Source organism: Schistocerca gregaria, chromosome 2 (genome assembly GCF_023897955.1).
Source record: "Schistocerca gregaria isolate iqSchGreg1 chromosome 2, iqSchGreg1.2, whole genome shotgun sequence".
Taxonomy (NCBI): Eukaryota; Metazoa; Arthropoda; class Insecta; order Orthoptera; family Acrididae; genus Schistocerca; species Schistocerca gregaria.
This window is the reverse complement of record NC_064921.1, coordinates 816,759,862-816,781,326: the sequence shown is the minus strand read 5'-3', so window position 1 is coordinate 816,781,326 and position 21,465 is coordinate 816,759,862. Positions and strand designations below refer to the sequence as shown.

The 21,465-nt window shown below is 45.0% G+C and overlaps 1 protein-coding gene across 3 annotated transcripts in view; it reads left to right on the top strand.

The window, feature by feature from the left end:
• Window positions 1-21,465, top strand: part of LOC126335148 (juvenile hormone acid O-methyltransferase-like) — a 145,600-nt gene that overhangs the window by 57,815 nt on the left and 66,320 nt on the right. The window contains exon 1 of one of the 3 annotated variants that reach the window (XM_049998115.1): window positions 15,629-15,684. The exons of the other annotated variants lie outside the window; for them this stretch is intronic. The gene's annotated coding sequence lies outside the window, so the exon portion shown is untranslated. Of the gene's footprint in view, window positions 1-15,628; window positions 15,685-21,465 lie in introns of those variants that run through there. 3 annotated transcript variants of the gene reach the window in all.

Here is a 21,465-nt window from a genome sequence, read left to right as displayed (position 1 = left end):
CACAGCCGTGTATTAATAGGCGATGGTTCACTAACAAGGCATTCAAGTGTGACAGCTCTCCTGGATGGCAGGGTGTGTCACACCACTGGCTACACACAGCAGTAGATGGGGCTAAAGCGTCCCAGTCCACGGCAGGTCGCTGGTTCGACCCTCTGAGGCCAACGTGGGGTCCATGGCCAGCCAGGAGCGGGCCACACCACGGCTCACTACTGTGGGCAGTCTTTTTGGCTCCCGACACACGCCAGAGGCATCCCGAGTTGAGGGATGCAGATTCGGACGGCGGATCGTGGGCACTTGTTGTCACCACTATCTTAGCCACGCTGGCAAGGAAGCATGCTGTGGGCCACATTGCAGCTCCCCCACGACTGGCGATGAGGCAACAGGGATGGAGACCGCTGAGTCAATTGCCAGCACCTCCTGACATCACACGTCTCCGGCCATCCTGATTTAGGTTTTCTGTGATTTCCCTAAAATCGTTTCAGGCAAATGCCGGGATGGTTCCTTTGAAAGGGCACGGCCGATTTCCTTCCCAATCCTTCCCTGGCCCGAGCTTCCGCTCCGTCTCTAATGACCTCGATGTCGACGGGACGTTAAACACTAACCACCACCACCACCTAACATCACAACTCCGTGGCCGTACAAGGCTGACACACAACAGTGTGTTGCATGGGTCGCTGAGACAGCCATTCCGTGCCAAGCCATTTCACAGACGTCGAAGTGGTGTCCTCAGAATTGTGGGACCTGGTGACGCAGACCGAGAGGAATGGAGACACTATAGCTGTAAATAATAAATCAGTTGGGAGATTCGGATGAGTTTTAATTCGGCGCTCCTGAAAGCCCATCCTTGTCCAACATCCCCTCTACATTTGGTGTCAGAATAGCGGGCGTCGTCTGTACAGTACAACTTTCGAGCCCATTGCCTGCATTACAGTCACAAAATGTGGTGAGTGTTGACCAATTTTTCTTTTTGGGTGTTGGACGTTTTCTTTCATTTTTTGTTTGTGTTTTGAGTATGGCTCCTGGCAGGCCATTTTAGATGTTTTGTGTAGGCATATCACTTTTTTTGTCAGAGTAAGTGTTAGTGTGTTTGGGGCAGTAAGACGATGTTTCTCATGGCATTTGATTACTTTTGTATAGGTGTGTGATGATATGGAGCTGTAGGAAGTCAGGTTACTCTTGCACTTTACCGTTTGCTCCCTTTATTTACCCCCTCTGGATACAATGACCTTAGATGCTCTCACAGATCTTATCGACCAACTCCCCCGCCCATTTCTCCTCCTGGGAGACTTCAATGCCCATAATGTCCTATGGGGCTCCACTTCTCTTTGCGCTCGAGGTCGAATTTTGGAGAGCCTCCTAACATCTCAAGTGTTGTGCATCCTCAACACAGGCACTCCGACTCATTTCTCTCCTGCTACAGGGTCATTCTCAGCCATTGACCTATCTTTCTGCTCTCCAACCCTCACCGGCTGTGTTCACTGGGAGGTCATTGACGACCTTCATTCCAGCGATCACTTCCCTATCCGCATTCATCTCCTGGATGGTGTATTGCTGGAGCAGCGGCCACCATCGTGGATAATTAGAGGGCTAACTGGCCACTGTTCACTCGGTTGGCTGTCTTTGACCGCCACAATAGCATCCAAGAATGGGTGGATCACATCACGCTTGTGATCCATCATGCTGCTGACCTGTCCATTCCACAGTCTTCTGGCACTCTTAAGCGGCGCCTTGTGCCTTGGTGGACAGAAGAGTGCTGTTCAGCCATCCGGGACAGGCGTGCGGCTCTTCGCCGATTTAAATGCCGTCCAACAGAGGTCAATCTTACCGTCTTTCGAATCGCGAGAGCCAGGGCACGCCGTGTCATTAAAGAGAGCAAGAGAAGGTCATGGCAGGCGTTCCTGGACTCCATCAACCGTTCCACTTGTTCCACAAAAGTATGGGAAGCCATCCGGCGGATTTCCGGTAAACATAGCCGTCTACCAATAGCTGCTGTCCTGAACCAGGGGTGCCTCCAAACGACACCCAGAGCTATTGCTCAGACGCTGGCAGAGCATTTTGCACACAGTACTGCCACTGCAAATCAGGATCCAGCGTTTCGTCGCTACAGTGCGACTGTCGAAAGAGCGAACTTGGACTTTCGGTCGAACAGTTCTGAGGCGTACAACTCCCCTTTCTCCATGTGGGAGCTTGAATCGGCTCTTAGTGAGACTTCTGACACTGCACCAGGTTACGACCGCATCCGGTACTCCATGCTTCGACATCTGCCAGCGGCGTCAAAGGAAATCCTCCTCGAATGTTTTAATCTCATATGGAAGACAGGAGTGTTCCCCACCTCGTGGCGGGAGGCAATCCTCATCCCTCTCCTCAAACCGGGAAAGGACCGCACATGTCCCAGTAGTTATCGTAGTATATCCTTGACAAGCTGTGTCGGTAAGACCCTGGAACGGATGGTTAACCGGCGTCTGGTCTGGCTCTTAGAGACCAGACAGCTCCTTAGCCGCTTTCAGTGTGGATTCCGAAAATTTCGGTCCACGGTCGACAACCTGACCCTCCTAGAGACGGCTATTCAGCAGGCTTTTCTCCGTCAGCATCACTGTATTGGTGTCTTCTTTGATATCAGTAAGGCATATGATACTACTTGGAGATACTGTATTCTTGCACAACTGCATCAATGGGGCTTTCGTGGCCGCCTCCCGATTTTCATTCGGTCTTTCCTATCTCGGCGGTTTTTTCGGACCCGCGTTGGTAACACACTGTCTGATCGCTTTGAGCAAAAGAACGGTGTCCCACAGGGCAGCGTTTTAAGCGTTACCCTCTTTGCCATAGCCATCAACAGTATAACGTCTACAGTGAGGAGTCCAGTACAGTGCTCCTTATTTGTGGACGACTTTGCTGTTTTCTGTTCCTCCTCCAGTGTTGCAAACGTGAGCCGTCAGTTGCAGCTAACAGTGCGGTGGTTAGAGGAGTGGGATGCAAAGAAGGGTTTTCGGTTTTCTGCCGATAAGTGTGTTTGTGTTCATTTTAATCGTTCTCGTCGTCTTTTTACTTAGCCTGCCTTTTATATGGGGGATACTGTCCTACATTTTAGAGACACAGTGCGGTTTCTGGGCCTAATTTTTGACTCCAGGTTGTCATGGCTGCCACACCTACGTGACTTGAAAGCCAGAACCCTGAAGGCACTCAACATCCTCAAGTGCTCAGCCACAGGTCTTGGGGAGCGGACAGGGCACGTCTCCTTCAGTTTTACCGAGCTTTCGTGCGTTCACGGTTGGACTATGGGTGCACAGTATATGGGTCAGCGAGGCCTTCTTATTTGCAGATCCTTGACGCTGTTCACCATGCTGGGATTCGACTGGCCACGGGTGCTTATCGGACCAGTCCCATACCCAGCCTCTGTGCTGAGGCTGGGGAACCTCCACTTACCATCCGGCGGCAGCTCCTGCTGGTCCACCAGGCTTGTAAGTTTCTTGCAGCTCCCAGCTCGCCTGCTCACCATCTTGTTGCTCATCCACCTCTGGACCGCCTTTTTTCCCGCTGTCCCCGGGCTACGTTGCCGTTTGGGATCCGTGTGCAACGTGTACTAGAGTCCCTCGGTGAGGAGTCTGTACAACCCCAAATCCAGGGTTTTAACCGCCTGCCACCCTGGTTACTGAAGAGGCCCGGAGTGATTTTAGATTTATTGCAGTACAAGAGAGATTGCACTCCTTCCACCGTTTTTAATGCAGCATTTTCTGCCATTTTATCTGAGTACCACGACTATGTAGCTGTTTTTACGGATGGGTCGAAACAAGGGGATTCTGTTGGTTGCTCAGTTGTTTTTCCAGATCGTGTCTTCAAGGTCCGCCTGCCTCTGACTTTCGCTGTCATTGATGCAGAATCGTCTGCGATCTTGCGGGCACTGGAGCACATGAGACATTCTTCCTCTCCTAAATTTCTTGTCTGTTCCGATTCACTCAGTGCCCTTCACTTATTGCAACGTTTGTATCCGGCAGACAAAACTGTCCAGACCATCCAGGATGCCATCCTCCGACTACAGCGACTGGGGAAGGTTGTAGCTTTCTGCTGGGTTCCGGGGCATGTCGGCATTGCTGGGAATGAAAGGGCAGATCTCGCAGCCAAGGAGGCGTGTCTCGCCCCACACGTATCTCAGTGTGATATCCCCTTGCACGCACTCACCTCACTGTTGAGCTCACGGGTTATGCGTCGGTGGGAGGATGAGTGGCTGGAGGTGACTGACAATAAGCTCCGTATAGTCAAGCCCACAACGCGTGTGTGGTGTACTTCCTTTCAGCCCCATCGACGGGACGAGGCTCTCCTCACTCGGCTTCGAATAGGCCACAGCCCTATGACGCATGGCTACCTGCTCCGGCGAGAGGACCCTCCAATGTGTGGTGCTTGCGGCGTCCAGGTCGCTGTGCGCCACGTTTTATTTTCTGACCAGCGGGCCGCAGCTGACTTGCCAGCGGACCTGCCATCTCTTTTAGGCAACACTCGGACGAATGTGGCTAAAGTTTTAAAGTTCTGTGCCATGTCAAATGTTTTTACAAAGATTTTAGGGAGAGGATTTTAATTTGCTCACTGTGTGACAAGCTAGCCCATATTTTATGTAAGTGGGCAGCCAATAACAATTTCCTGTGACATTCTTGTTGCTATGTTTCCTCTTTCCTTAGGTTTTACTTTCTTATGTAACATTTTCCTTCTTTTCCTGCTTTCTTTGAGAGTGTGCTTTAGTTTTTTTAGGTCTGTCCACGTTCGTTCCTTTTAATGTGTGTCAGAGCGCTGATGACCTCGATGTTGAGTGCCCATTAGCCCCAACACACCACGAGAAGTGAATTAACAGCTAGAAGTGAACAGGAAACCGCATCGGATCAGTCGTTCTTGCCTAGGGTGCCACAGCGGGAGATTGATCCAGTTGCCACGAGTTTGATTATTACTTTTTCTGGCAAGGCATCTGTGGATGTGCGTTCGTCTGTGGAGGACTTGTAAACTTCAGCTGGCTGGTCTGATGAACGTTTGTTACATGTAGCCAAGATTAGATCAACAGGTGAAGCAAAGACATATGTAAGGTGTTCCGAGGCCTTAAGGAAATAGTTGAAGGAGGTCTTTTACAGAGGTACAAGAAACAGAATAGCGCTCGGTACTTCAGGGAGAGTTTGAGTATAGTGACGAAGAGGCAGGGGGAGACGGTAGATAAGTTTTCGGACAGGATAAGAGAAATTAACGAGTATAGTTGCGAGTTAGGTCAGAGCGATAAGGCGAATGGTGTTCTGTTGCAGGAGGCTGAGCAAAGGGCACTTGATGTATTTTTGAGGGGGTTACCAGCGCAAATGTCGCGGAAAGTGCGTGAAGGGACTCCGAAAGATTTGTATTCGGCCATTCAGCTGGCAGTTCAACGTGAGGAAATAGACGTGGCAATGGGGGAACCTGATAGACAAGCAGTGTTTACAGAGCATATAAAATGTTATAAGTGGAGTTGTATGGGTCATGTGCCGAGGCAATGTACCCACTCAACGGGGAACAGAGGAAGGAGTGGAAATCAGCAGCTTGGAGGATGGAGAAATGGAGTTAATAGAGGTGGACAATCGTTAAACGCCAGAGGGGGCCCAAGACCCACCTAAGGGAGCTCCCGCTTAATTTCAATACTACAAAAGCGTATGCAGCGGTGGAATGTTCAGTGGTAGGATCTATAGGAACTAAAAAACTTAAGATTTTGTTGGACACAGGGGCACAAGTGTCAGTGGCTACTAAGAGTTTAATAGGACGAAGAAAGTCAGACCCACCACGTTATAGGTTGCGTGGAGTGGGGGATAAGGAGGTCACACCTTTGGGGCCAGTGACAGCTGACTTTCGCATAGGAAAAGTCCGATTTGATGCATGTTTGGATGTAGTACCACGGGTAAGCGAGGGCTACAACATGATCCTAGGTGTAGATTTCTTGCATCAACATCATGCCAAAAGTGACCTTGTACAATTTACTGTGGAACTTGGTGGAATGTTATTGCAGCCAGGGGGAACTTGTCGATGGTGAGCTGTCACGAGGGGCGTTCAACGTAATGAACAATTTAAATGAGCTGCGTACATTAGCATTAAGGCCTAATTCTCATGAGTGTGTGTCTAATGGCACTGGGAAGTCGCTTTGGGTAAGTGTAGAGTCAAGTCTACCTGTGGGTACGGTATGTGTTATTGTACCATTGGAGGATAATGAAGTTTTGGATTCATTAGGTTGTTTTGTGAAATGTAGTATTGTATGCGTACAAGTGGGAAACAGTGGGCGAAAAGTCCCCGTGAACGTGGATAATTTTAGCGCTTTAGACGCGAATTTGGGAAACGGAGTTTTAGTAGGTAATTTGGATGTACCAGATGACGAAGACTGGTGTTCGAGAGGTAGGCGTAGCGATCAACCACTGACTGCCGATAGAACTGCATTGCCTAAAGAAGTTAAGCATTTGAAAGGAGAAAAAAAGAGAACATGGAAATTTAAGGATTTGTTTTTTCCTTGATGGCAATTACCAGTAACTCCATTAGTTCAACGTAGGGTACCAACAGGGAACGAAGCACCTGTTTACCGTAAACCACACAGAATACCAAAGTATTTGGAGCTAATTGTGGAGGATTTCATTGATCAGTAGCTTGCAGGCGCTATATAGAGCATAGTAATAGTTGCTGGGGAGCGGGCACACTTTGTGCCTAAAAAATCTATGGATGGAACTAAGAAATACAGGTTCTGGTGTGACTACTGACACCTCACTAACAAGACAGTAATGGACGCACACTCCATTCCAAACATATCGGAGACTTTGGATCACTTAGGACAGTGCCAGTACTTTTCTACGATGGATATGACATGTGCTTACCATCAGTTAGAGGTGGCTCCAGAGGATAGTCTAAAAACTGCTTTCTCTAATCCGAGAGGCCATTGCCAGTACATCAGAGTGCCATTCGGTTTGAAATACGCTCCGGCAACATTTCAGAGGTTGCTAGACAGTGTGTTGAGCGGTTTGAAAACACGGCAGTTTCTTGTCTATTTGAATGACATTATAGTGTTTTCAAGTAGTATCGAGCAGCAATTATAGCGGTTAAGGGAAGTCTCTATGGCCGGCCGCGGTGGTCTCGCTGTTCTAGGCGTGCAGTCCGGAGCCGTGCGACTGCTACGGTCGCAGGTTCGAATCCTGCCTCGGGCATGGATGTGTGTGATGTCCTTAGGTTAGTTAGGTTTAAGTAGTTCTGTTCTAGGGGACTAATGACCACAGCAGTTGAGTCCCATAGTGCTCAGAGCCATTTGAACCATTTTTTTTTGAAGTCTCTATGAGGTTAAGAGCAGCTCGTTTGACTTTGAGCCTGTAGAAGTGTCATTTTCCATTGGAAGAAGTGGAATATTTAGGTCATGTTCTCAGTAAGGACGGAGTGAGAACAGTTCCGAGGATGGTACAGGCTGTAAGGGACTTTCGGGAGCCGAAAATAGTTAAGTAAGTGCAATGATTCGTCGAAATTTGCAGTTTCTATCGGAAGTTCGTGAATGGTTTTGCAGATTTAGCACAGCCATTGACGCTGTTGTCTCGGAAGGGTGTGAAATTTGAGACGACAGCAGAGTGTCAGAAAACGTTTGACAAACTGAAAGAACTGTTAACATCAAGTCCGGTTCTTGTGTTTCCAGATTTTGAAAAGGAATTTATTCTAGCATGCGGTGCATCGAATAAAACATTAGGGTGTGTTCTTAGTCAGGAAATTGATGGGAAAGAACAGCCCGTAGCCTATGTGTCTAGGCAGTTGAATGCAGCAGAGAGGAATTACTCAACAACTGAGAGGGAGATGCTTAGCATAATCTATAGAATCACATATTTTAATTGTTATTCATATGGAAGAAGATTTCAGGTAGTGACAGATCATGTTCCATTGATGCGGTTGTTAGGGTTGAAGGATCCGTCCACTAGAATCGCTAGGTGGGCTATGAGGATTAGTGAATTCTACTACGAGGTGGTGCACAAGCCTAAGAAGAAGCACGGTAATGTGGATGCACTGAGTAGAAAGGTGGCAAAAGTAGAAGTCATAGGTTATGACCCAGCAGTATGTCAAGAATTACAGGACACTGACAATGATTGTAAAGTATATCAGACACAGCCACAATTTAATATGTGCGACGGTCTTCTGTGCAGGGAAACGAAGTTAGGGCCAAGGGTAGTAGTGCCACCGAAACAGAGATGAAGCTTTAAAACAAGCACATGATCACGTATTACCTGATCATAGTGGGAGTAGAGCAACGAATAGGAGAGGTATTGGCGGAGAGATAGGACAGTAAATGTGGATCAGTATGTTAAGAATTGTATACCATGTGCGGAGACAGCAGATTTGAATTGGAAATGGGTACAGCTACAACAATTGCCAGAAGCGACATGTCCGTTTGCTGTGTTGAGAATTGATGTCTTAGGAACTTTCAGTCGATCACCATCGAGGAATAGATTCGTTCTGACAATATTAGGTCATTTTTCGAGGTACGTGGAGATGGTGGCAATGCCAAATCAACAGGCAGCAATGGTCGTGGAAGCATTAGTAAGTAACTAGATTTTGAAGTTGGTGTACTAGAGGCAATAATTACTGAACAAGGGACCAACTTCATGTTGGATTTCATGAAGCAGTTGTGTAAATTGTTGAACGTAAAGAAGCTGAGGATGAGTGCGTTGCATTCACAGGCCTATAGAACGACAGAACAGGTACACAGAACAATTGGGAAGTTGCTGAGTTTTTATGTGGGTTCTCATCACCGTCAGTGGGACGAGTATTTGAAGCATATTGTATGCGCGTACAAGGCAAAAGTCAATGCCAACAGCAGTTTGTCTCTTATGAGGTAGTGTACGGGCGAAAAATGCCGTCACCGTTTGGTTTAGTGAAGCTACAGAAAGGAAGGAACAGTGAATCTATACGTCAATTCACAAGGACAATTCGCGATGGTCGGAAACGGGTACAAAGGTGAATACAAAGGCTTTAGAAAGGCAGGAAGATACAGTGAAGCGGAAAAGGAAGTTTACCACGGTATAGAGTAGGGCAATAGGTAATGCTATCCAGCCCCTATACGCCAAAAGGGAAAACGAAGAAGTTCGTCACAACGTATGAAGAGCCATATCAAGTAGTTGAAACCACATCCCCCATTAATGTTAAGCTTCAGCTGATGATGAGAACAACGATAGTACACATTGGGTGGTTGCAGCCATTTAAGGATTGTCCGGATGTGATTCCAGGCATGTCACAGGAAGGGAAGAGGAAGAAAGAGAGAGTGAAGAGAGGTGTTCAGTGCAGAGTAAACCAGAAAGACAGAGTACAGCATGATGTGCCGTATGCTTTGCAATCCAGAAAGTAGTGAGTTATTTATAGTTTATTTTGTTTCCTTGTTATGTGTCACTGGGTTTGCATTGATTAATTATTCATTGTATTTTCATATGTTGTATGTGTTTTCGAGAACTGTGAGCCTGTTGGGCACAGCAGTCTTTTTGAAGAGGAAGGGTGATGGTGATCTCTGTCCTCAGGCCACTGAAAAGGGGATCGTTGAGCAAGTTTGTAGAACTAAAAACTGAGGAGATATTTCTGATCGCGGCATTAACAGCCAGTACGCCGAGATGACAACGAAGAAATTACGGAGCTGCTGTAGAGGGAAAGTAACGGTATGTTCAGCCAGGGTGATAAGCACCAATCTGGACACGTGCAGGTGCAGTTATTTTTAGCCAGGAGGGAAGAAATAGACTGTCCAAGGGACATCATGGAGCCAAAATTGATCTTGCAATGGGTCCAGATGCATTGGATCTTCTCCACCTAGAAAAACTAATAGTAGTAGCAAGTTGTTTTGAGCTGGGAATATTTGCCGAAGCGAAACGTATAGAGCTCGAGGGGAGGAGAATCTTAATCAATGGAACTGCGTGTAACATAATAGGACCAACCTTCCAACTGCCAGCGTCAATTTCAGGAGTCAGGCAACTGAATGTTACACAGCCACATCAGTACTGAGCAGTAGCAACTTAAGAGTTTTGCCAAAGCAGAATCTGACCTTGTTAAATCAAACACTGGAGTCAGGTCTGTTGAGATCTGTAAACCAGTTCATTTCAGGCAAGAGGGGCGCAAATCAGCTGAAGAGCTTGTGCAGCATGTCGCTCAATATAAGCAAAGGCAACGACAAGTAACAATCATCTTGAGCACCTCTGTAGCAAGTGTCATCGCAGTCTCAACTTTCTTGTGTGTTGTTTTTATTCTGATCATTCGGAGAGCCAATTCCAAGAAGGAACTGACGGTACTCCAAATCCCAGTGGATTGGATACCGAAGGCATCACACGGATACGTAAGGGGTCGATCGAGCATTAAGTGGAGTGGTCATCCAGTAAGGAATTTTTATGTTTTGTCCCATGTCATGTATTTTAAGAGGACTAGACCACATCTAAGTTTCCTAATACACTACTAGCCGTTAAAATTGCTACACCACAGATGCGAAATTTAACCGCAGGAAGAAGATGTTGTGATATGCAAATGGTTAGCTTTTCAGAGCATTGACACAAGGTTGGTGCCGGTGGCGACACCTACAACGTGCTGACATGAGGAACGTTTCCAGCCGATTTCTCATACACAAACAGCAGTTGACCGGCGTTGACTGGTGAAACGTTGTTGTGATGCCTCGTGTAAGGAGGAGAAATGCGTACCATCACGTTTCCGTCTTTGATAAAGGTCGTATTGTAGCCTATTGCAGTTGTGGTTTACCGAATCGCGACATTGCTGTTCGCGTTGGTCGAGATCCAATGACAGTTAGAAAAATATGGCATCGGTGGGTTCAGTGAGGGTAATACGGAACGCCGTGATGGATCCCAATGGCCTCGTATCACTGGCAGTCGAGATGACATGCATCTTATCCGCATGGCTGTAACGGATCGTGCAGCCACGTGTCGATCCCTGAGTCAACAGATGGAGACGTTTGCAAGTCAACAACCACCTGCACAAACAGTTCGACGACGTTTGCAGCAGCATGGACTATCAGCTCGGAGACCATGGCTGCGGTTACCCTTGATGCTGCGCCTGCAATGGTGTACTCAACGACGAACCTGGGTGCATGAATTGCACAACGTCATTTTTTCGGATGAATCCAGGTTTTGTTTACAGCATCATGATGATCACATCCATGTTTGGCGACATCGTGGTGAACGCACATTGGAAGCATGTATTCGTCATCGCCATACTGACGTATGACCTGGCGTGATGGTATGGGGTGCCGTTGGTTACACATCTCGGTCACCTCTTGTTCGCATTGACGGCACTTTGAACAGTGGACGTTACATTTCAGATGGTTTACGACCCGTGGCTCTACCCTTCATTCGATTCCTACAAAACCCTACATTTCAGCAGGATAATGCACGACCACATGTTACAGGTTCTGGATACAGAAAATGTTCGACTGCTGCCCTGGCCAGCACATTCTCCAGATCTCTCACCAACTGAAAACGTCTGGTCAATGGTGGCCGAGCAATGGCTAGTCACAATACGCCAGTCACTACTCTTGATGAACTGGGGTATCGTGTTTAATCTGCATGGGCAACTGTACCTGTACACGCCATCCAAGCTCTGTTTGACTCAATGCCGAGGCGTATCAAAGCCGTTATTGCGGCCAGAGGTGGTTGTTCTGGGTACTGATTTCTCAGGATCTATGCAACCAAATTGCGTGAAAATGTAATCACATGCCAGTTGTAGTATAATATATTTGTCCAATGAATACCCGTTTATCATCTTCATTTCTTCTTGGTGTAGCAATTTTAATGGCAAGTAGTGTAGTAGTAGTAAATATGTGAGAAGTATGTGCCGACCCAAAAAAGATTAAGAGTAGTTCGAGGTCGACCCGGGGACTGGGTCTCTCTGAAGGGGGAAATAATGTACTGGAACCTCTGTTTAAGATCGGAAAAGGTTAGATTCGGTGCAATATTTCAGAGTGGCAAGTTACAGCCAGTAGTGGGCCTGTTGACAGTATGTTACACCTCCAGCGGTTGCAAAATAGAATGGAGGCTACATGGCCATAGACCCGATAAAAAGAGTAAATGCGATGGTTTGCATGGTGCATGTTACATGCAGAAGGTGCCCTCTGGCCAACCCAGGTGTTATGAGTACATGACTCAGAGCAAAACAGAGGCGCACAGCTGCATATAAATTAGAACCATTCACTAACAAGTCCTCCAAGTGTGACAGCTCTACTGGATTGCGGGGCATGTCACACTACAGGCTACACACAGTAGCAGATGAGGCGCCAGCATTCCAGTCCACAGCACGTCGCTGGTTAGATCTCTGAGGCGAATGTGGGGTTGGCATCCAGCCAGCAGCGGGCCACGCCTCAGCTCACTACTGTGGCCAGTCACGTTGGCTTCCAACAAACGCAGGAGGCATCCCGAGATGAGGGCCGCAGATTCGGACGCCGGATCGCGGGCGCTTCTTGTCTTATCTTGTCTTAACCACGTTGGCGAGGAAGAACACTACAGGCCACATTGCAGCTCCCCCATGAGCAGCGCTGAGTCAGCAGGGATGAAGACCGCTGAATCGATTGCCAGCGCCTCTTGACATTGTCACAACTCTGCAGCCGTACAAGGTCGACACACAGCAGTGCGCTGCACGGGTCACTGAGGCAGCTTTTCCACGCCAAGCCATTTCGCAGACAGCGAAGTGGTATCCTCAGCATTGCGGGATCTGGTGACGCAGACCGAGAGGAATGGGGGCACTGTAGCTGGAAATAATAAATCAATTGGGAAACTCGGACGAGTTTTAATACAGCGCATCCTGACAGCCCGTCATTGTCCAACATTCACCCTACAGTATACTTACAGATTGCTTTTGATAGTGTTGATTGGAAAATTCTCTTTCCAGTTCTGAAGGTGGCAGGGCTCAAATACATGGAACGAAAGGCTACTTAGAATTTGTACAGAAACCAGATGGCAGTTGTAAGAGTTGAGGGGCATGAAAGGGAAGCAGCGGTTGGGAATGGAGTGAGACAGAGTTGTAATGCATCCCTGATGTTATTTAATAAGTATATTGAGCAAGTAGTAAAGGAAACAGAAGAAAAGTGTGGAGTAGGAATTAAAATTCACAGAGAAGAAGTAAAAACGTTGATGTTTGCCAATGATTTTGTAATTCTGCCAGAGACAGAAAGGGCTTGGAAGAGCAGCTGAACAGAATGGACAGTGTCTTAAAAGGAGAATATAAGATGAACATCAACAAAAGTATAACGAGGATAGTGAAACGTACTCGAATTAAATTAGAGGGAATTAGATTAGGAAATGAGACACTGAAAGTAGTAAAGGAGTTTTGCTATTTGGGGAGCAAAATAACTGGTGATGGTCGAAGTAGAGAGGATATAAAATGTAGACTGGCAATCGCAAGGAAAGCGTTTCTGAAGAAGAGAAATTTGTTGACATCGATTATAGATTTAAGTGTCAGGAAGTCGTTTCTGAAAGTATTTGTATGGAGTGTAGCCATGTATGGAAGTGAAACATGGACAATAAATAGTTTGGACAAGAAGAGAATAGAAGCTTTGGAAATATGGTGCTACAGAAGAATGCTGAAGGTTATATGGGGAGACAACGTAAATAATGAGGAGGTACTTACAAGTAATCTACCTGGCTAATAAAAGAAGAAAAATTAACTTCAATGAAGAAATTGAAATATGAAAATCTGTTGTATCTTTTTTTTATTTATTTATAAAAGTCATTCCAACTGTGAGTAAAATTTACATTATTGATTTTTATATAAAATGTACTACATTGCTTCTATTTAATAATCACAGACAGTACTTCGCTCATTCACGCTAAACAATTTCGGTTTTGTTTAGTCATACAGAAGCTTAAACTAGAATTAGTACTTTCAGAACCTGTAAGCAAATTTTAATTTTGATCGCAGATAAAACTTCTGTGTGTAATCAGAGTTGTCATTCGGCAAAATTGCGGATACAGAGCTGCTTTTGTACAAGATAGAAGCGAAAAACTATTGGCGCCACATCTATAAATGCGAAAATCGAAATAACAGCAAGCTGAGTAGGAAATTAAGTACACGCAGCCAGCGATATAGAACATAATACAACTCGCAAAGTGTAGTAAGCAAACAAAATTTTTATTTTGCACAGAGCGGCTGCATCCTTCTATTTGCTGTCGATATTTTAAGAGATGTACTTGCTGAAGATTCAGATATTTATTACGCTAACTGAGCATGGATGAAGGCACGAAACGCGTATAAAAACAAGTAAAAATACTTCGTTGACGCAGTTGTCAGACCAGTTCCCGTCAGATGAGCGAAGTTAAGCGGTGTCGCTCAGGACTGTCACTTGGATGGGTGGCCATCCGGTTTGCGGAGCGCCGGCGTGCTGACCACATGCCCCTCCATATTCTCATCAAGTGATGCCCATGGACGGAGGATGACACGGCGGCCGGTCGGTACCATTGGGCCTTCATGGCCTGTTCGGGTGGAGATTAGTTTTAAAAATACGTGAAGAAGTGGCTGCTTGCTAAATTTCTTAAGGTAATTTGATCCATAGCCAGAGAGCTAAAGCACTAATAAAATGGATAAATTAAATGCGATCTTATCGATATTCTGACATGTCTACATTTTGTATGTTTTAACCACATTCATGTCATGTAGGATTTGCGAGGGTGCCGATAACCACGATGTTGACCGCCCTAAACAAACAACAGCAAAGTTGACATCTCGTGGAAATCCGGTTTTCTGCCGGATATCAGCGTCTTCCAATCACGATATTTCGACGTCATTACTTGACGTCTTCATCAGGTGTTCTCTGAGTCTCAGGGTCCGACACACAGTTTTAAACTGCCAGCAAGTTTCAAAGGCGTTTCTTCTTAACAACTGTTTCCACACCACAGACTAGTTCTTTAATAGAAATAATTTGTCAATTACAAACCTGTAACAGGCCAGCATATACTCCAGTATTGTAAGATTTTGTTCGACTGACACGCTCGACGTCATAACAATTATCGCGAATAATATGTACGGAACATGGAACTAAGAAACCACCTAAGTAACTACATGTAGTAAAACGAGAATATCGTCAGTCGCTTGATGTAGTTCAGGAAACCCACAGAGAGCCTAAAGTCTAAGAACAGGACGAGGATTCCTTACAGGCACAAGGCTGGTTGGCGATTATCTGAAGGCAATATAACAGAAAAAAGTACACAATGCACAGACTTGTTGTCTTCAAAGAACCGCTGATTACGTTGCAGGTTTCATTTTGTACTTGGCCCTACCTCTCCATGGTAGCGAGATCTATACCTGTCGGCAACTGTTGTGTTAGAAGCGGAAGTCATTAAAGAAGATTAATACCAGACTTTCCACATGAATGACTGCCAATTATTTCCGGCCCATCATGTAAAGATCTGCGTGACCTACTAGACTCGTTTCAGAACAGATGCCGGCAAGAGAAATCTCAACAGCTACGCCTGGCGACACCGAAACTGAAACTTCATACAGCGTCGATGTTTCGTTAGCTATAATCGCGCTTTCTTCGAGGTAGGTGCTGACGCTCATTGGTTAAGCGCTCACAGACCAGCAGTCTCCTTGCTTGTCCTTGGGAATAACAGGCCTGCTGCTCGGTATATAACCGTGCTGAGGTGCCTACCCCACTCATTGTCACATCCCAGGTAACAGCGCTTACTTGCGGCATCCGTGACTGAGGTCAGTAACAACCAGTACATCTAACGTTGTGCTTGTTTCTGAAGTATTTCCGGCGTATATCTTATGCATTGTCTTTCAGTAATGTATAAATATATTTCTTTTTATGTTCAGCCTTGAGCGGACACTATTTTTTTTTTTTTTTACTCAGAATTGTTACGTTGAAATTACAGCATCTTCAGAAGTTTCCTTTTATTTCGTTTCTAACAAATAACACGAAAAATTACTTTTAACTGTCTGTACAGTCAGAATTTCAGTTTTTAATTAAAGCATTTGTACAGATTGTAAAAAGTAGTCTTTCCTGTTATTTGATAGAGAGCAGATAAATAACCCACTGAAGATTATGTAACTTCAGAGAAACATGTCTGGGTACAAAAGAAGAAGAAAATGTGTTTGTTCAATGTGGAACTTCTCCAAAAACAAACTTATGCCACTAGGGAGAAACACAACCTCAAGATGAATCATGCTTATAAATTTGTTTCTGTATACGCAACGAAATTCCTCAAACCGCTGTATGGAGCACGATGGAGGGTGTTAGGTAGCATAGCCATTACAAAGCAATAATGACTTTCGGATACTTCTTCTCACATCCCTATCTCTGTTATCCCCTCTTGACGAAGGATAAAGTTGAAAATGGTCTTGCTGTCAAAATCGAATACCGACATACCGATTACGGCAACTAACAGTTTAAGACCCCCGAAAATATCTCTAACTTTTTCCAAAAAAATAAACCGGCCCGTTTGTCTCAAGAACACAGTTGAACCGTTACAGCAGTGCTTGATGCTTAAATACAGAAATAATAATAAAATCTCACACAGCACTGTTGCTTATCATTTCCTTTGCCCTCTCGCAGCTTTTATCTGGGAATCTACTACTACCCGAAAATCTTTTTTCTCTCTTCCACTTATCCTAATTTATATTGCTTCGTAACGTCGCCAAGTGACTGAGTCAAGATGCCACAGACAAACTGCGATCAAGTACTATTGGGTTTTACTTATGTTTATTTATGACAGTTTACTAATAACAACACATCCGAAATATTACACTGCACTGGTTTCCATTTCCTGTGATATCATTTGATGTGAAGACAACATCGTCAGAGAACTATGACCTGTATGTGACCGTCAAACATACAGGGTGACAGTTCTTGAACCATACGAAATAAAATCGTCATAACGTCTCAACGGTTTGCGTTCGGACATTCAAACTGCATGGTTGGCCGCGGGGCATGACGGGAATTAGTATGCGCAAGCGCACTCACTTTGTTGTTGTCGGCCATTTGCACGTGAAAATGTCACGGTATAGCTCATTTGGAGGAATGAGAATGCGCATTTCGCAATCGAGAAGTCGCTACACACTCAACGGGTGACTGTTTGGTGTGCAATGACCAGTCACGGAATAATAGGTACGATATTCCTCGGTGACTATCGAACGGTAAGTGCAGGTTTTGGAAGGTGATTTAATCCACATTATCCAAGATGACCCTGACTTCGACAAGATGTGGTTCATGTAAGAAGGAACTCGACCCCATCGAAGCAGGAGAGAGTTTTATGTCCTGGAAGAGCACTTTGCGGACCACATGCTGGCTCTGGGGTACCCAAAGGCCACCGCCATGAGCCTCGATTGGCCGCCATATTCTCCGGATCCTTTTGGTGGGTCTGTATTAAAGACAAGATGCACAGCAATACCCCAAAATCATTGCTGAGATGAAAACAGCCTTTCAGAAGGTCATCGACAGGATAGATGTCTCGACACTTCTTTGGGTCATGCAGAATTTCGCTATTCGTCTGCGCCACATCGTCACCAATGATGGCAGGCATATCGAACATGCCATAAACTAATCCTAATATATGTAGTAATGTTGACATGTTGAATAAAAACCCACCACGTTAACCGATAGCGCTAATGCGCTGCTTCGTGGACTCGGGTAGGCGCGCCGGCCCCAGATCGAATCCGCCCGGCGTATTAACGACGACGGCTGGTGTGCCCGCCGGCCTGGATGTGGTTTTTAGGCGGTTTTCCACATCCCCCTAGGTGAATACCTCAGTTACATGGCTCACAGACATCTGAACACTTTCGCATTATTCCATGGGTTACACTAGTCATGGTCATGTACCCTATTTCTAATGCTTTACGAGAGAGAACATATTCATAGTACATTTGTGTTTCGATTAGTGGCGCGTTCGTATGTGTCTTAGCCACAACACCTCTCTGATCCTTTGTTCTAGCCCAACTTATATCGTGCTTGCAGTCTCGTTGCTCGGGATTTCTTACTGCCATTTAACTAGTCCGTAATCTGCGCAGTTGTCTATGTCGTGTTGTGAGTTAATTATTGCGAGGGCCCGAGAGTGTATCAGAAAGGAGCATCGAAGCATCGATTAACTGTGTTTATTCAAGTGCCGGCTAAAATGCCAGGTATCCAAACTAAAAAAGTATATACAGATATTGTGTAGCTTCTGCGATGGTAGTTCTCGTGCTGCTGTTGAAGAATACCGTCGGCGCTTTCCGACATGTCGAATTACTGTTCAGAGTTTTCAATTGAAACTTTATAAGACGCATGTCGTACATGTGCAGATGTGAAAAACCTGATAATGTTTTGAATAATGCCGAACATAAGTAAGAATGCACGATTAAATGAGTTATATTTAGGAAACTATTCTGATTAGTGCATATGTCCATATGAAGTTCGCTGCTTTGAACGATCGTTCCTGTCATATCTCTGAATATTGACCATTCCAGTATAACGTGAGGTATTTGAAGCTGGATATCCAGTGGCTCTCAGCACTATGGGACTTAACATCTATGGTCATCAGTGCCCTAGAACTTAGAACTCCTTAATCCTAACTAACCTAAGGACACCACACAACACCCAGTCATCACGAGGCAGAGAAAATCCCTGACCCCGCCAGGTATCGAACACGGGAACCCGGGCGCGGAAAGTGAGAACGCTACCACACGACCACGAGCATCGGACTCCATGCTCAGAGTCCTCTTAACGAGTGGGCCCAATTACTGTACTGACTCGTCTGTTTCGAGTCGTAATTTTCGTTTACAAGTCAGTGCCAAAATATCGAGTTATCTGCTGAGCAGTTTGGCTTGTGAATGATAAAAGCGAAGTTATGAGGGACTATTCTTTTTATGAGAAAATCTAAAATAAAATGTAGGAACAAGCAATGAAGCAATGATATTAGGGTTTATTAATCAGGAAAACACAATTCATAGTGGAAGTTCTTGCCACATGTCATATAGTAAATTCTATGTGCTCTTGAGAACTGAAAGAATGGGAGAAGTGTCGACCAAACATTTCAGATCAAATACATTTATGTGCTCGAGAAAATATATCCCTACAAACTCATCAAACGATATGTATAATGCAGTAAATAGCGCCTTTTTGTTTTATCCTTTATTTCTTTTTCTTGTTATGTGCCAGATGACAACGAAAATAATTTTCCTCGTCAAATAATTTTTACTTTTTCACAGTTGAAATAATTTTTATTAACACTTGTTTATCTGTCTGTGTTCTTATTTATGCATAGTGTAGGCTTTCTTTTCTTTCAATTTCTAAATACCTATTTGCATTTGAGATATTTCGTCTCTCTTGTAGGGGAAAACTAGAAGAAAAAAATACCAGAATCTTGTGGAACTTTTCTGTGTCTGACGAAAACACTGCAAACAATACTATAAAGACTGAGAAGGGACAAAAGCACAACATGAATTTCTATAAATGAGTGAGTTCAACCAGAATAGTTAACATTCAGTATGAGCAGATGTTACCAGAGTCCCTAGTTTCTCTGCACTCACAGTATGCAGAGTACTGGGAAATTAGAACTCCACAGTCAGCACAATCTGCGGACGACATAGGCACACTCATGTCGTGGTTGCTGATTTACATAAAGGCACAAAATGCGCATTCATAGATACCTGTAACTTTAAGTTCTGTACAGCTGTTACTACTGTACATATTTTACTTTCAGAAAAAAGAATCAACATATGTTTTTGTGAAGAATGACTGTAGTCCCATCATAATGTTAGTGAGATACACAAGAAAATCCCTACATTAGCTCCTGACTTTACCCTTCATATTCAGACAAAAATGTAGTGGGATATATATATATATATATATATATATATATATATATATATATATATATCAGTCAGATCGAGTGTCCTCTAGCGCCTGACACGTATTGCATCGCCCACTGTCATATGCCTGCCTGCACCATGATTTCTGCCTGGGGCACAGCCATGCAGCAGCACAGCTTGGAGTACTGATTACTCTTCCTATTTTGCTGCCTTGTTGATACACATCGTTGAAGTGAATATCCTGCAAAACTAATTTCAGAGCGCTTTATCGAATGTCCACAAAAAACATTTTATTTTCAAGGAGAGACATTCCGATTTCTTTTGTCATTGCTGGGCTTCACACGAAACACTTGATGAATAGTATTTTGACTTTATCTTAACTATACCTACACACTGCAAAAAAGAAATTGGAAATATTTGACAAAATATGTTCGACTAGCGACCTAATGCACTGGGAATGCTGTGATTTTATTATTAAAGAACTCAGTGGCAGTGACGTTTTCCCTGCAGCTTAACCCCATATGCATTTGACACATATATCACAGACACCTCTTCCTTCCCCCCTCTCCATGTCCACCTACTGCTCCCACGTCTCTCCATCCACTTTGTTATCCCATCTCTATCTATCTCCACCTCTTCCCTCCTTTTGTCCATATCCTCCTCCCTCTCGCTTTGTATATTTCCCCTTTCCCCTCTTCGTTTCCTACCTGCCCACTACCTCACTACCCATTCCACCTGCCTCCTACATCACCCTCTCCTTCTTCCCCTCTGTGTCTATCTCTCTTGTCCCCTCTCTCGACAATCTCTTATTCCCCCTTCCCTATGTCTTTGTCCTCCACTTTTCTCTCGATGTCCATCTCCTCCTTACTCTTTGTGTCCATCTCCTCCACCAGCCTCTCTGTATCCATCTACTCCTCCCCCTCTTTCTGTCCATAGCCCACTCTGTACCACTTATCACTCTATTCGTCACCTCCTGCCCCTTTTCTCTCTCTGTACATCCTCTTTCTGTCCATCTCTGACTTCCAGCAGCAACGCTCACCTACAAATGTAGCCCCTGAAAAGCAGATCGATAAATCAGCCTGATACTAGTCCCACAACATGCATATTTTGCAGGCTGCAAAGCAGGTTGATAAAACAATAAAGTGGACTGGTACTACTCTAAGAAAACTTCTTACATGTTGGAGGCTGGGAAGTCGTAACTTGTGCCTAACATGTAAGATACCCTGCAGGGCATGTCGATCCTACTCCTACACAGCATAACTAATCACACAGGGCAGCCTATATGGCAGGAGCTCAGATAATACACCTTTGCCTGTATCCCTGCTCCTATTGGAGATAGGAGGTTATAAACTCCACAGTGCTGGTAGTCATGAAGTTTGCTGTTTGTGTGCCAAATTTGGTTGAAACAAACTGATGGCTTTCGTCCACACATATATGCATACGTACATACATTTTACTTTATATACTGGGTGGTTATAATTAAACTTACCCTATTTGACACAGGATTGTAGCCTCTCCCCGATGCTATTCAATCTGTATATTGAGCAAGCAGTAAAGGAAACAAAAGAAAAATTCGGAGTAGGTATTAAAGTATATGGAGAGGAAATAAAAACTTTGAGATTCGCCGATGACATTGTAAGTCTGTCAGAGACAGCAAAGGACTTGGAAGAGCAGTTGAACGGAATGGACAGTGTCTTGAAA